Here is a 15,510-nt window from a genome sequence, read left to right as displayed (position 1 = left end):
GGCCTCGTCGCTACGCACAAGACAATCCCTCGGCCTCGCGGCCAAGAGCGTCTATCAAAATCACTGCCTTCCTAAACATTGCGTTTATAATACGTTGTAGTCCAACTGATCCTAACCCAATATTACTCCTCAGAGGGAGTCCCTTTCACATAGCCAAAAGGCTCGAATCACATACACATGGGGTTCCTCCTACGGCTGAATGCCGTCAACCCTCTGCGACTCTCCTACACCTTGGGGATTGGCCCCTCGATGCATCGCTCAATATATAAACATTTTGCACAAAATCCACTCAAGGTACCATTTAATCGTATACAGGAATGTACCATTGTCCTTACTTCTCTTTTCCCTAGACCCCACGATTAGCCTATGGCTTAGGGTGCCCTGTCTCTCACTCAACGTGGATCAATGTCCTAATGAAAACAATTGCTGTGCATCCAGGATTTCTGATACCTTTTAACATTTCCATGATTTATGCATATTGTGGATGCTAAGTGCTCAAACAATTATGAAATCAATATTGTGCACATGTGCAAAAACATTCCTTTAATGGTCTCCAATTACAGTTCGTGCTTCGTTGCCTGGGCCTAGCACCGAGGTGATCCTCGTGCTACTAAGCTCTTAATTTTAATTATCATCCGTCCTAAATGCTATGCATAGAAATCAGCAACTTTTCCATTATCTCACATGGCATTTAGACATATTTCAACTACTCTACCCTTCCCCGTTTAAATATTGCATCATTGGATAGATTTATAGGGTATTTTGACATCATTTTATGTGTAAAAAGCGGGACAAAACACACAATAGGACAAGAAGGTGGGGTTGAACTGAGGCAAATCCTCATGCTTCAGTCCCCACAAACATTCACAAACATTGCTCTTAATTTTCACTAATTTTCTGCACCCAGAATACATTTTTCCCCTATTTTTAGTGATTTTTCTCTATTTTCCTTGTATTTTCCCTTATTTTCTACATTATTTTATTACTGAAAATTCAGAATAGATTATGGGCTATGGCCCTTAGTTCCTTATTGCAGCAAAAATGAAAGTTTAGTTGGTGTTCCTATTCATTTTTCCATTTTTATGCCCAAAAACATTATTTTCCCTTGATTTCCCATATTTTACGTGTTTTAGTGTATTATTTTGAACCACAAGATGCATATTTTTCTGATTTTCTGATTATGACCAGCAAGAACTCATGGAAAACAGCAACATAAACAATTTTTAGCCCACATGCACAACATTTCATCAATCAAAAGCCATAAAATCTCAAATTTCCTTTGAAAATTTTGAATTACCGCTTATTTGCGTGTTTCGGGTTTCATGTCCATGGCTGCAAATCTGAAAATCAGCAGCACTTCATGTCCAGCACAATCACAAATCACCATTTCCAGCCCGTGGAGCAATCCGATCCATGCAGGACAAGCCACCATCATTCTTTCTTCTTCCTTCTTCTTCCCACATGAACTTGCCTTTAGAAGAGAGAGAGGGAGGAGAGAGAAAGACTGAAATCAGAGATCTTCAAAGAGAGCATCATTTGACGGGCAAGAGGCGGCGATATAGTCTGCATCCAGAGGGGAATCAATGCCCAAGATCCATTGGGTGGGTTGCTCACAAGCTGCATGATGCCTCCTCCAAGATTGGGCGCAAAAATCGTGCGCATCCTGACATCTCTCTCCCCACGTTTTTACTTCATGCAAGACATCAAACTTTCATGTGACATTTAAAATTGGGCTCCCAAGGGTCACTTGCCCATTTTGGCCAAATTTTGTCCACCTCTTCGTATCTTGACCAGTTTCTTGGCCATTTCCCCGTCTGGACTCGGAATTGAGCTCTGAAAAATCCTGGGCGTCCGGCTTAGCATCCTGCATTGGCCAGTAGCTTGTGTCAACCCGCACGACTGTCTGAAAAATTATGAAAAATCAACAAGTGTTGCTCGGGCGCCTTTAAAGCACTTTGACGCTTAAAATCGTCCTAGATCGAGCCACCGCCTTTGACATTGAATATTTTTCCCTTGATATTCATAATTTTTAGCTATTTTTAAGCACTTTTCGGCACCAAAATTCCGCTCTCACATGGGACCTTTCTAGATATTCAATGATTATCCTCCCCCATGGTAGGAAAGGGTAGCCACGGTGAAAGAACAATCTATGTAGTGTGGTTCTCCCGAAAGCATAACATGTGAATGATGAGAGCCCCTAAGTTCTATATAGGAATAGTGGTAAAAAACTGGCAAAGTGGCCCCTGTAAAGGGATATCAAATTCAGTCTGTATATGTGCATCTGATGGGTGTGTCATAATCATGTGCTCCTCTGATTCTACACTCTATAGTTCACACAGCTTACATAACCTTGTCTCTCTTGCTTGTCCACTCCATGCACCTATCTCGATCAATAAAGTGTGCGATCGAGTTTGAAGTCATGCAAATACCATTGAGAGTGGGTTGGCTATGTATGGCTGGGTGTGTGCCTCTACTTGCATGTAGGATTCCCAACATGAAGGATAGATATGCATACTGTAATAAGCAAGTTTGTCATTTTCTCCCTTGCTTTGATGTTTTTCTTGATACACTCGTAAGAGGTTTGATTGAAATGTGTCCATGCATATATCTTCGGATGCCATATCTAGATATCTATCCACTCCCCACTCTTTAAACCATTTTTACATATCCAATACCCATCCTGTTGAAATCACTTTACTTTTCCACATTTTTTTAAAGCGTGTGCTAGCATCCCATGCGTGTTTGGGGAGCCTATTGTCATCCATTTGATGTACTTGGGTGGCATATCTCAGTACTCAGATCATATCATGTATCTCAATTGACTGACGTCGAGTTTTTGAAAGCATAAGTACATATGATGTGGTGCTTTTGATACCCAAATGTCTATGAATAAAAGCTTTTTACAACTTCTCAATGTCGTTCCATGTAAATGAGGAGATGCTCCCCCCCCCCCCCCCCCCCTTACACTTCCACTCCATATAATACTGTCTATAGAACATATGCATCAAAAATCATATAGTATATTTTTCAGCATTTAGTATCTGTACGATTGCAGTCATTTTCAAAGTGATAACACTTGCTTTTTCCTACCACTAATCACCGCTCCACACATGTATGCCATTTGTGGTCTGCAGGTATCTCAATCCCCAATTATTTGAAAGTAGATACTACCTCTATAGACTGTCCCGCATAATGTACTTTTGGTGGGGTCTTTGATTTCTTGATCTATACAACCATTAGCTTTGTTTTTCATACATTCACCGTCAAATGTAATATATCAAATAAGATAAAAGTAAAAAAATTTCCCCCCTCCTTCTCCCCTAGCCGACGTCGCGCTGGAGGGAAAGGAGGACACGGAATGCAGCACGCTGGCACCCATGTGGGTGCTGGGGCCATGCATGCTGCCGAGTAAGAGAGAGAGGATTCCCCCCTCCCCTCCTATTTAAACCAGGCCGAGAAGGTTGAAAAGGAGGACGAGAGGGCATAAAAAAAGAAGGACGCTGCCAAGAATCCAATCGTCAGTTGCTGTCAAGGGAGGTCGCCGCCAAGCTGAAGGCGAAGAGGTTTTGCACGCTGCCACATTGAAGGGAGCCACCTCCCTCCTCGGGATAGCACGTTGACTCCTACCCCTTTTTCTTTCCCCTAGAAGATTCTAAGAAGATTCTTAGAAGCTTCTAAGAATCTCCTCCAAGCTCCCCCTTTCTGTGGGCTTGGAAATTTCCCTCCCTCGGGTTTTTAAAAAAAAACCTTAAGCCCATTTATTTTCACCCCCGTAATCACACACCTTCCCCCCTCCCGGTTTTAATCCTTTTTAAGGGCCTTTCACCCTCCCTCATGTCCCCTTTTTACACACCCTTTTCCCCCCCGTGCTATAAGCCCCCTTTCACCCTTCACCTTTCTCCTTTTTCTTTTTTACTCCCCCCTTATGTTACCCTTCATCTTTTCCCCCTGGGTTTGAAACCCCTAAGCCCTTTTTCATCCCCCCCCCCGGTGTCCTAAAACCCCCCAAGACCCCCTTCCTATACCTTTCACTCCCATGTCCAAAGTTCTCCCAAGGCCTCTTCTTACGCCTTTTGGAACCACATACACACACACCCTTTTCACCGGTATATACCCCTATAGGGCCTTTTCTTTAGGCTTTGTAAACCTTTCCCTCCAAAAGAAATTAAAACCTTAAAGGTCTTATTACCCCCTCCTCGTGGTTAAACCCTCTACGGTTCCTTGCCTTTCCAAAATACCCTTGAGACTTGGTTTTTCCCCTACTCAAAAAAGAGAAGAATAGTATTAACGTGCAAGGGAGCGATGGTGGAATTCCGAAAAGGAGTGTAAAGCTGCTTCCACATTCGAAGGACTACAACTGCGATGCCTCCTAAGAAAGTCCAAGGAGTAGCTCCGGGAGGGTCATCTCCCAGTATCCATGTGGATATCTCACCCAAAACCAGGTTTTTCCTTCTTAATTTTATATTGGTTTTAATTCAATCATGCAAGATGAATTGTTAGGGATAAGATATATATTTTGTCCTAGTTATTTACGATGAAGGAATTTAGTTTAATTAAACATGCAAAAATAAAGTATAAACATAGTTTTCCTTCAAAAAGTATTATGCATTGAAACGAATCATGAGCAAGATTATTTACTCACTAAAGTAGTATACTTCGGTTAAGTCTGAACATTAGGGCCAAAAACGCTTCAAAAAATGCACTTTTGTTAATCACGGGATTAAGGAAAGGGCCAAAGAGAGTTCGCCACGTGTGCAAGAATATGGTATTCTTGTCTCCTCTTTTTTAGAGATAGTGGAGTCCATTTCGTGATTCTCTCTTCTTTTTTAGCCAAAACCCCTAAAGTCTGACATGTTTTGGAGTCCCAAAGACGTTATTTACTTACAAATCTGACAAAATACATGATAGAGATGTGATGAAATTAATAATGAGTTTTTTGAAAGTCGGGAGATCTTTCAATATTGTTTTTGGCGCCCAATACATACTCATTTGGGTTCTTGGTGCTACTTTTTAGTTCATTCACCCCTCTTTGAGCTTCTTTCTCTGCGCTTTCATTCTTTTCATGGCTTCCTCCAGGCGCCCTTCTCATTTAATACACTCTTGCACAATCTATAGCCAGGGAATAGATGGAAATTTTGAGCCCAAAACCTTTGCTGTAAACGATTGGGTTACCATGCTGCCATCTTGCAAGGGCTCCCATAAGGTGAAAAGAAGAAAACGAGAAGATATAAAACATCACTGGAAGGGGCGTATCATTGCCTTCAAAATTATGCCCGAAGGCTGGTTTGTCAAGGTGCAATATGTTTACATGGCCAAGGATATGCACTTGCCTCCAAACGAACGTGTTCCCCAACAAACACATTGTAAGTTATAAGTTGAATAACGTATATAATTATTTTCCATTTATGCAAGTTCTAACAAACGGTTCGTCATTGTAGATATCTTTCCGTCAACAAGTATTGAATGGCAACCTGTGGAAAGCCTAAGTGGGACTTTCCATGCCATTCATAAGGTATTGGCAGACATTATTTATGCCGATCAAACTGTGTCTTTTTATAGTGAATGCAAGATTTTTATATATTATGCACAGTATGTGGTTCCCTCTAAAGCGGATAGGTATGGGAATATCGAAGATTTGCCATTGCCAAGTCTTTCATCTCTAAATTGGGAGATTCATGACAAGGTAACAGTGCAGAGTTTCAAATTCAAAATATCTCAGGATATTAAAAAGTCCATGACAGCTGGAAGGATCTCAAGAAGAATACGTTTATCATGGTTTGTACCCCTCCATATCTTCGTGGCTTGCTTCAAAACAGCAAATTTACAAAGAACGAAGGTATCCTGGTTAAGTAGAAACTTTTCGGAAGAGGATTTGGACAACACTATAGGGACGCATTGGAAATCTAGAGAGTGCGATCATAAAGGTGATATCTTGAGGTGCAGTGCATACCCTCAATCCTTGGCTTTGGCTTACAGTATCCCTCGCCAAAATCTTGCTTTGGGCTTTGATTACAAGCGATACAAACTAAGATTGGGTATTTGGGTTCCCTTGGATTCTGATACAGATAACACACCATATAAACTTGTGGTGCACGTTTTTCCGCATGAAGAAGTAAAGAAGGTGAATGTTACTTCCAATTGGAGTCTGAAAGATGTGAGGGATACCTTGGAATTGCTAGACAATACATCCCCTAGATATAAGTTCAAAGTGAATGGTGTAACAATTGGTAAAAGAGCCGAGTGCTCTTTCTTTTGTACGAGTTGTTTGTCTCCCACAATTGTGAGTTTGGGGCCTTGAGAATGAAAACTTGGCAGGAATTTATCTTAATAGACTGTCCTTAAGATATTTTTTAATGGGAACTTCATAAGCTATCGTGAAGCAAGTCGCCTTTCGAATGTGTATAAATAAAATGTACATTGCATCCGATTTACAAGTGAAAATTTTCATTACACAATGAGGTACAAAAATTGCATAAAAATGTACAAAGCCAAAATAATAAGGCTCGTGTATAAAATGTACATTACATTCGATTTACAAGTGAAAATTTTCATTACACAATGAGGTACAAAAATTGCATAAAAATGTACAAAGCCAAAATAAAAAGGCTCGTGTATGCTTATGTTTGCTATTTTCATTCTTTATCGATTTCTTCAAAGATATTTTTTCTCACAGGGCCTTTCTTTGATTGTTGAAAAAATTTGACCTTTACAGGTAGTCTCTTTTCTTGGGGCTTAAGAGGGGATGGATCAAATTTAAGAGGAGAGAGCACTGGCATTCCTTTTTTCTTAGACTCTGCAGCAGTGGTCCCATTGCCTTTTCCCTTGCCCTTGTCTTTACCATTGCCATTGTCCTTACCCTTTCCCTTGACCTTTCCCTTGCTTGTGCCCTTGGCGATTGAAGTTTTGGGAGGAAGAGGGGAGTCAGGATCATACGGTGTGATTGCTTTGTCTAGAATCAGCTCGATGCATCTCTCCCTTATCCACCAAACATATGATTCAGGATAGTCTCTACACTGTAAGAATAAATATTATAAGTTAGTGAAAAGACATCATGATAAGGGTTACGCAAACATCAAATGAAATAAACTTACATTCACTCCTTCTATTTGTAACAGCTTTGAATCCACTGTTATGCAAATGTTTGAGATAACTCTCCATCCACAAGAATGCGCATCGCTTTGCAATGGAACTTCTTGTAGAAGAAAAGTATACGGCCTTTGAGGATCAGCAAGATCCTCGTATGTTGTATCCAAAAATGTAGAAACGAGTCTACCAGCACTGCAAAAGGAAGATTTGTAAGTTCAAAATATTATTTATAAAAGAAATCAAAGTAAGTAATTTTCTTCCAACATACATTCGTGCTTGACCGTGAACACCGCTGAGAGAATTCATAAAGATAATTTCCCTTGAAAGACAATTAATGTAGATGAGACTCCAATGCCCTCTGCAAATTCATAAAAGAGGTGAGTAGAAGGGTGAAAGCAAATGAACAAAAATTTTCCTCTACAGAAAAAGAAAAATACCTTTCTACATAAGGGAAAAAGATGTGGTAATTTCTCACACTATCGAAGCTACGAAAAAATGGTGAAATATTAGAACCAGATTTTGCAAAAAGTCCCACAGAGAGAAGTGGATCAACAATGTATATGGTTCTTCGGATATCGAGAGTGAGAGAGGAGACCAATGCCCTGCAGATAATAGCAAAAGCTATTCAATACCAATTTCATCCAAAATATAATTGAACCTATAAGACTTAACTTATGCAACAAAAAACCTTACCTTATGCAACAAAATACTACGGAGTCAGATAGTTGGACATTCCTTTTTTCCAACATGGGCTTGTCCTCGGGAGATATACTAAGATATTCCTCCTCAGGTTCCCCAGCAACATTCACAAGAATCTGCCCATACACTTTGCCCATCCTCTTGCTGTTGACGGGAGCAAGTGATGCGGCTTTCCTCTTGTAAACATCGTCTTCAGTTTCAAACACCTCCTGATTTTCTTCACTCAAGAAAGCCTCTTGGTGGATGGCACCCCTTGTAGGGTAAAGGTCACTAACATCCTCAACATTTAGCTTTTTCTCTTTCCTGGACAATTTTGGGGGAACGTTAAGGATTTCAAAGGCTTTTTGATCATTGGAAGGCAAGGGCCTCAAGACTTTGTCAAACCTATACCTCACTCTGCTAATGATGCTGAAATCTTTATTCATAAGGGTGATCCTATGAGCATGGGCAGCAGCAATGTAAGCGTCATTCATGAAATCAATAACAAAATCTTCTGCAGCCTCTTGCAGGGCAAGAATGGCTGAGAGTTGCCACTTCTTATTTAGACCAGAGACAGTTGCCACTTGAGACAATCTATCAGAGATCTCTTTAACCACCCTTATAAAAGCAGCTTTTGGAATGACATGCTGTGTAGCTCTCTGGGCTTTCCTGATCTCACTGAAACATCTCTGCATATAGAAGAACCTGGACTTCCTCTTTCTCTTTTGTGGCTTGGGGTGTTCAGTGGCTTCAGCAGATGTGGGCTCAGGTACCATTGTAGGGAATGAATCTTTCACAGGGTAAGCCTCATCCTTTGCTTCCTCAACTTCAGGTGAAGAAACATTTATAGAAGATGTAAGGACAACACCTGGTGTAGGGGGGATTTCTGTTGTAAAATGCTCTGGAGCCTGTGATGGACCAGCTTCTTCTACCCCCTTAGATTCATCAAATTTTAACTTTCTTCTACCCCCACTGTCATTCCCATCTAGATACACTCTTCTTGCAGTTTGCTTTGTCCTTGCCATCCAGAAAAGTAAAAATAACAACCAAAAGGACAATAACTGAAAGACAAATTGGCGAGGAAAGTGACGAAATGAGCAATTCCGATACGGCGCGATATGAACAAAGCGAGCAGAATGGAACAACGCCTTCGCTCCGTATTGGAGATCAGATGCCGATACGGTGCGATATGGAGGAAACCAACACTGCGTAAGGAAGCCCTCGCTCCGTATTGGCACGATATGGAGCAACCTGCTGATACGGCGCGATATGGAGGAAACGAGCACACTGTTTGGATGCCCTCGCTCCGTATTGGAGATCAGATGCCGATACGGCGCGATACAGAGGAAACGAGCACACCATTTGGACGCCCTCGCTCCGTATTGGTGATCAGATGCCGATACGGCGCGATACGGAGGAAATGAGCACACCGTTTGGATGCCCTCGCTCCATATCGGCACACCTCTTTTTGCTAGCGAAAAAAGGACTTGTATTGCACCGTATCGGCAAGGCGAGAAGAGCTCGAGAAATGAAAAGTGTACACGTCGGAAAAATGACCACTTATATACCCAGGTAAATCAACATTTCCTATAGGACATCATTTTCAAAGTCAAAATTGGCAAGGCCTATGATAGGCTAGAATGGAATTCTTATATTACAATCACTATTTGACATGGGATTAGGTAGGGAATTCATTTAATATGTTAGTATACCTTTTGGAAATGCTACAACAAGTGTTGCAATTAATGGTGAACTTCTAGATGCCTTCCCTTTGATAAGATCAATTAGGCAAGGCTATGCTCTTGTCCCTTAGCTTTTTACCAATCAAATTGATGTGCTATGATGGTTGTTTGATGATGAGGTGAGTAAAGGTAACATACAAGGTATTCAATTACTAGATAATAAATAAATGATTCCCAATTAGTTTGCAAATGATACGAATGGTATAGTAAAGAATGAGCTAGTCTCAATAAGAACATTTTGGAACTATTTGAATTTTTTTTTCCTTGCTTTTGGCTTTGTTATCAACCCCACCAAAACATGTATCAAAACTTAGATCAAGGATCCTCCTCTTTTTCTACAATTAAAGAAAAAATTGGATAAATGGAAGGGTCTCCAGTTCAATCTGGTAGTTATGGTCATAGTCCTAAAGTAGATAGTCATCCTTTCCACTTTGTTGTTCTTCTCATGCTGGAAACCCTCTGCTACTAGTCTCTACTAGAGCTATATATAGGTCACCCTATCTAGACTAGGTTTCACCTATATATATGTAGATTTTGATCAATATGAAATAGTCTTTGGGAGTGTACATTATTTGTCTCCTCTTTCCCTCTTGCATCTTTACATATCTTCTCTATCTACATCTCAACATGGTATCAGAGCTATCATGATCAACTACAACCAATTTCTTGAAGAAGACAATTAGAAAGTATATCTATGTAGTAGTACCTCTTCAGTTCTTGCTTCATGTTCTTTTCATGCTTAAATTTGATGTATTCTATATGTTATGAGCATTTTATGTTATGAATTTTAAGCACAGAAGAAGTTCACTTGATCATCATCAATATTATCATTTAGATTGTAGATATGCCTTGCTTGGACACCCTAAAAGTATCTATTTAGGAAACTCTTAAGAAAACATCTTTCTCAAGGAAACCAGTTTTGTGATGTGCTAGGACTCAAAAGCTTTCTTCCCAGCAGATCCTACTTAATTTGGAGTTTTGTGTCAAAAATGATGTTAATCTAAGTAAATTGGACTTGAAACAAGAAAATAAATAGGAGAACAACTTTTCATGCAGACTTTTATGACAGATTTCTTCATAATTACTCACTCTTGAGTTTGTGCCAAAAAGTAAACGATAATGTTTTGATCATTGTTCATATTTCCCATCTATATTAGACTAATTTATTCTTGTATATGTTTCATCTATTCTAGGTCATTTTATTCTTGTCCACATTTTGTCTATCTTGGGTCTCTTTCTTTTGAAGTATGCTTTTTGAACTAAACATCTCTCTTTACACCATATCTTCTATGTATGACTTGTTGTACTATACTTTCATCGTTTTTTCGTATATGGTCTACAGGTTCTGTGATCTCATATTGTAAGTATTCTCTCAACCATATATGTCAAATTCTATAATTCTCAATAGATTTCCTTTTGGACAATATTCTATCCCTTAATTTCAAGGACAAGGATTCCTTGGATGGAAAGTAGAGATGGTGCTAATCCTTGAAGATGATGACTTGCATGACATTGTTTTTGGTAATTATGAATGTTTGCCTCAACCAATTGATCTGGCTCATGATAATATCCTTGTATCTGAAGGAACTATCTTTGAAGAATGGCAAATTGTTTATAATGAGTGGGTCATCAGATGCAACAAAGCAGCACGTTGGTATATTCTTTTTTCTCTTCAAGAATCTCTTATGCTTGATGTATGTCATCTTTCAACCTCACAAGTTATATGTGAGTATTTGATAGAAATTTTTGAGAAGCAATCTATTATTGAAATACTTTAACTTCATAGTCATCTCACTAAGTTAAAATATAACATCGAAACTTCTATGACAATACATATCAAATCCTTCAAGAACATAATCACTCAGCTTGCTGTTGCTAGTGATGTCGTTTCACGAAAGCAATTGGTAACACATCTTGTTGACAATGTAAAGGATCTTGCTTATGATAATATTGTTACCATATTATCTAATAAAGATGGATCAATTTTGATCAAGCTTGTATATCTTTGATTAAATATTCACAACGACATGAAAGATGTCACACAAATTAGGAAATACTTATGATCTCACAAGAGGACGCATTGTTAGAACACATAGGAGTTGTGGTGGTGGTAACTTCTCTCATCTAAAATTTCCTAATAAGCATTGTTCTTATTGTAATAGAAATGGTCACACTATAAATGATTGTTGGGCACAATAATATAATGAAAGACATGGTATTACAAATAAAAAACCACATTTATCTAGAGATTATTCTCCTTGTGACTACTGCAAAAAGAGTGACCATCCAATCCATCTTTGTTTCAGGAGGTGTTTTGATTCAGATCGTAATAGATCATATGCTACTACACATGACAACACTACTGAAGAAGCAAATTGTGTGAGTTATTATATCTCTTTGGAAAGGATACTTCATGTTTTTGATGGATCTCTTTTTATTATTGATTATGGTGCTATGGGAAACATGACATATTTATCCCAATGATTACATATTTATCATTCTATTATTGTTAAGAAATTGGTTTATCTTGCTGATGACACAACCTGTCAAGTCAAAGGTATAGGTGATTTATATCTCAATACTCTTTCTTCAACAAGAATTATGCGTGGAGTTTTACATGTCCTAGATTTACAAAGAAATCTTCTTTTAGTTGCAAGACTTGTGGATCTTGGTCTCTTTGTCAGTTTTGACCATACCAAGTGTCGCATTGAGAAAGACGGCCAAACCATAACTATCAACCCTTGAAATTGTAATCTTTTGGAGTTATTTTTAAATGAAGATATTGAACATGTTGTTATAGCTCCTAGTGATCTTAGCAACAAAATATGATATTATCCCTTTGTTCACTCTGATTTTTCTACGTTTGTCGATCTTTGTTAGTTTGACCTTGTTCAAGGTATGGAATTCAATGGTCGTCCTCACATGGGTATTTGTGAATATTGTGCACTTGGAAAACATTTTCACAAACCCTTTTTCATTTCCACCACAACTTATTCCAAAGATTTTCTTGATCTTATTCACACTGATATTTATGAACATTTTCCTCCATTGAAATCTCAATATTAGTGTTTCATGACTTTTATTGATGACTTCTCAAGATACATCACTATTTTTCTCTTGCAACACAAATAAGAAGTTTTATTATCTTTTAAGAAGTATAAAAATTTTGTAGAACTTGATACTAGTTTTCGCATCAAGAAACTTTGTAGTGATAATGGTAGAGAATACAATTCAAATGATTTTGTTGATTAGTGTAATAATCAGGGTATTCATCATGAATATATGGTTTCATACTCTCCTCATGAGAATGGTATTGCTGAACATAAAAACATGACTATCCTCAATGCCATGTGATGTATGCTCATTCATTCTGGCTTATCTCAATGTTTCTAGGCTGAAGCAGCTTAATAGCAATATCTATGTAAAATCACCTTCTTAAAATTGCTCCTAGTAAAATATTGATTACTACTTAGATAGGTGAAACTCATTCTTTTTCATATTTTCAAATTGTTGGATGTATTACTTATATTCACGTATCCAAAGAGACTCATAGAAAACTTGATCCTCTTGGTTTGAAATTTCTTTTCATTGGATATTCAAAGTTTCTAAAAGGGATACAAGTTTTATGATCCATCCTCCAAGAAGATAACCATAAGTTGTGATGCTATTTTCAATGAGCAACTTATGGGCAACATATGATCTCAAGAGAATGCAGGGAAAACATTATCATGTTGCTACGTGCACACACTGTGAAAAACCATTGAGTGTCTCATCATCTATCTTTCTTATTGATCTAGAGAGTCAATGCCATCTTAGTCATTATTGTTAGTGTCCATAGTATGGTTAGTTTCAAATATGGGATTTTTGAATACTTTTAGTCTATTTTGATATTTTGGATATTATTTCTTATAAATATCCAAAAAAGGTGTAGAAAACTTCTAAAATAGAGTGACATGCAAAAAACACGTTACTTTTTAGCTAGTTTTGGGAAGATTTCATAAAAAAAGAAGGGCTTCCAAATCACATGGCGTGCGATCACAGTTTACAGACACCAAACAACACTCTGAACTGGGAGAAGAAGAAGAAGTGATCTAGGAGAATTCTGAGGAGGTGTCCTACGATTTTACCCCCCTTTCAGAGCCAACGAAGCCATCAATTTGCGGTCTAAGTAGCAAAAAAGAAATTGGTATTTGGTGCACGTTTTTGGTCTACTAGGGAGCTCCAAGAGATCTAATGCTTGGAAATCACTTCGAAGTAGTCCCAGACAAGGATTTTGTTTATCTTCACTGGTTCTATCAATACATAGTTCTTTGATTCATTGAGCTTTGTTTTTATCTTGTGTATCTCTTGTCTATTCTTTTTCTTCTCTTCTATCTCCTATTCTCTACTTCCATCTCTCTTTGATCCAAGTGGATATGACCTTTCGATTAAAACCCTTAGGACGTTGCTGAACCAAACATGAAAGGTCATTGAAAGGAAAGACATGATGGAAGAACCTTCAAACACAATTTCTAGTGATATTTTGCAGCAGTTGGTGTAGAATATGAACACGCTTATGTAGGCACAACAACAACAAGAGGTGATGCAGGCTTCTACTCAAACAAAAACTATCACTAATAAATGCTCTATTGGCAATAGAGTGTGAGATGAAGTTGTTTAATGTCAGGAATGTATGTGCATATTTGCATGCCTATTCTAAAAGGATGGAGTTCTTTGGGATGGCTCAACTTGCATGAATATGGTTTTTTATACAAGTCAGTGTACATGAATTGAAAGCTCGAGTTACTGAATTATATATGCACGACATTGACTGGGTAGCTTTCAAGAAGACACTCATCAAGGAAGAATTTTACATTGAAGACACTAGTTTGATTACTCCCAAGACTATCCAGGAGCGGGTTCTACAACCCAATAAGGGTCTTGTGGCTACCAAGTTATTAAGAGAATTTAAAAGTCAATTTGAGTAGTTAGATCTTGCAGAACAACAAGCTCTTGCAAGTAAGAAATTTGGATTGTTTCTACAAGTGGCAAATCTTAAGCTTCAAGAGAAGCTTGATGATTTGTTAGAGGATCAGACTATAGAGACATGGCTTAAAACAGAGTGGAGACATGTTAAGGAAGCTCGTACTGCATTGGTAAAAAATCATAGAAGAAGAGAGAGATTGCATGTATCTAGCTTGCCCATTGTTATCGACAAAACAGTTGATGTATCTAGTAAGCCACCCACTTCTATGGCTAACCCTATAGCTACACCTGTTGTTCCCACTGTTAGGAAGGATATATTAGATGAATTGGCCAAAGGCATGTGGGATCTTCAGTTGAAGGTCGTGAAATCGGATGAGAAAGGACAAGTGGAAAGGGAACATGTAGCATGAAAGGAAGGATAGTGCTACTTATCAAGAGGCATTGGCACGATAGTTCATCTTTTGGAAAGATGGCAAGATCCATGCACAAGAAACGAGATTGCATCTTGCTTTGAATTTTGGAAAGGGAGGTGTGCAAAAGTTGTTGGAAGACTTGGTTTTTCTAAATTCTTATGCAACTGTACATGCTTCTACTTTTGGTCTACAGTTGGATAGAATGCCTGGCCAAGTGATGGTTAGTTGGAAGGTTGCAATATGGACAGATGCTTTGCATGCAACTGAAAAGAGAAAAGTTACTGATAGTGAGATGTCTCATGCAAGGCAAGAAATTTGTGACATAAGGGGATGGGAATCATCGAGAGATGCATATTCAATGGATGGCACATATTTATCAAAAGGGCAAAACACGAAAGTACTTGTGGAAAATAAACAAAAGAGAGACGAAGATAATGCAGGGATATCTTCGAGAGTGACAAAAAGAAGTGTGGATTCTCCTAAAGTTGCAAATCAGTCAGCTCACGAGCATGTTATGGAAGATATTGGGCAAGAGAAAAAACAAGATAGCAAACAAGAGGGAAAAAAGAAGAGCAAGCAGGTAGGGTATAAGTTAGAGTTTGATATTGAGACAGCCACAATGATGC

The sequence above is a fragment of the Lygodium microphyllum genome, chromosome 13 (assembly GCF_053477565.2).
Source record: "Lygodium microphyllum isolate KBCC chromosome 13, Lygodium_microphyllum_v1.1.10, whole genome shotgun sequence".
NCBI lineage: Eukaryota > Viridiplantae > Streptophyta > Polypodiopsida > Schizaeales > Lygodiaceae > Lygodium > Lygodium microphyllum.
This window is presented reverse-complemented; position numbering follows the sequence as displayed.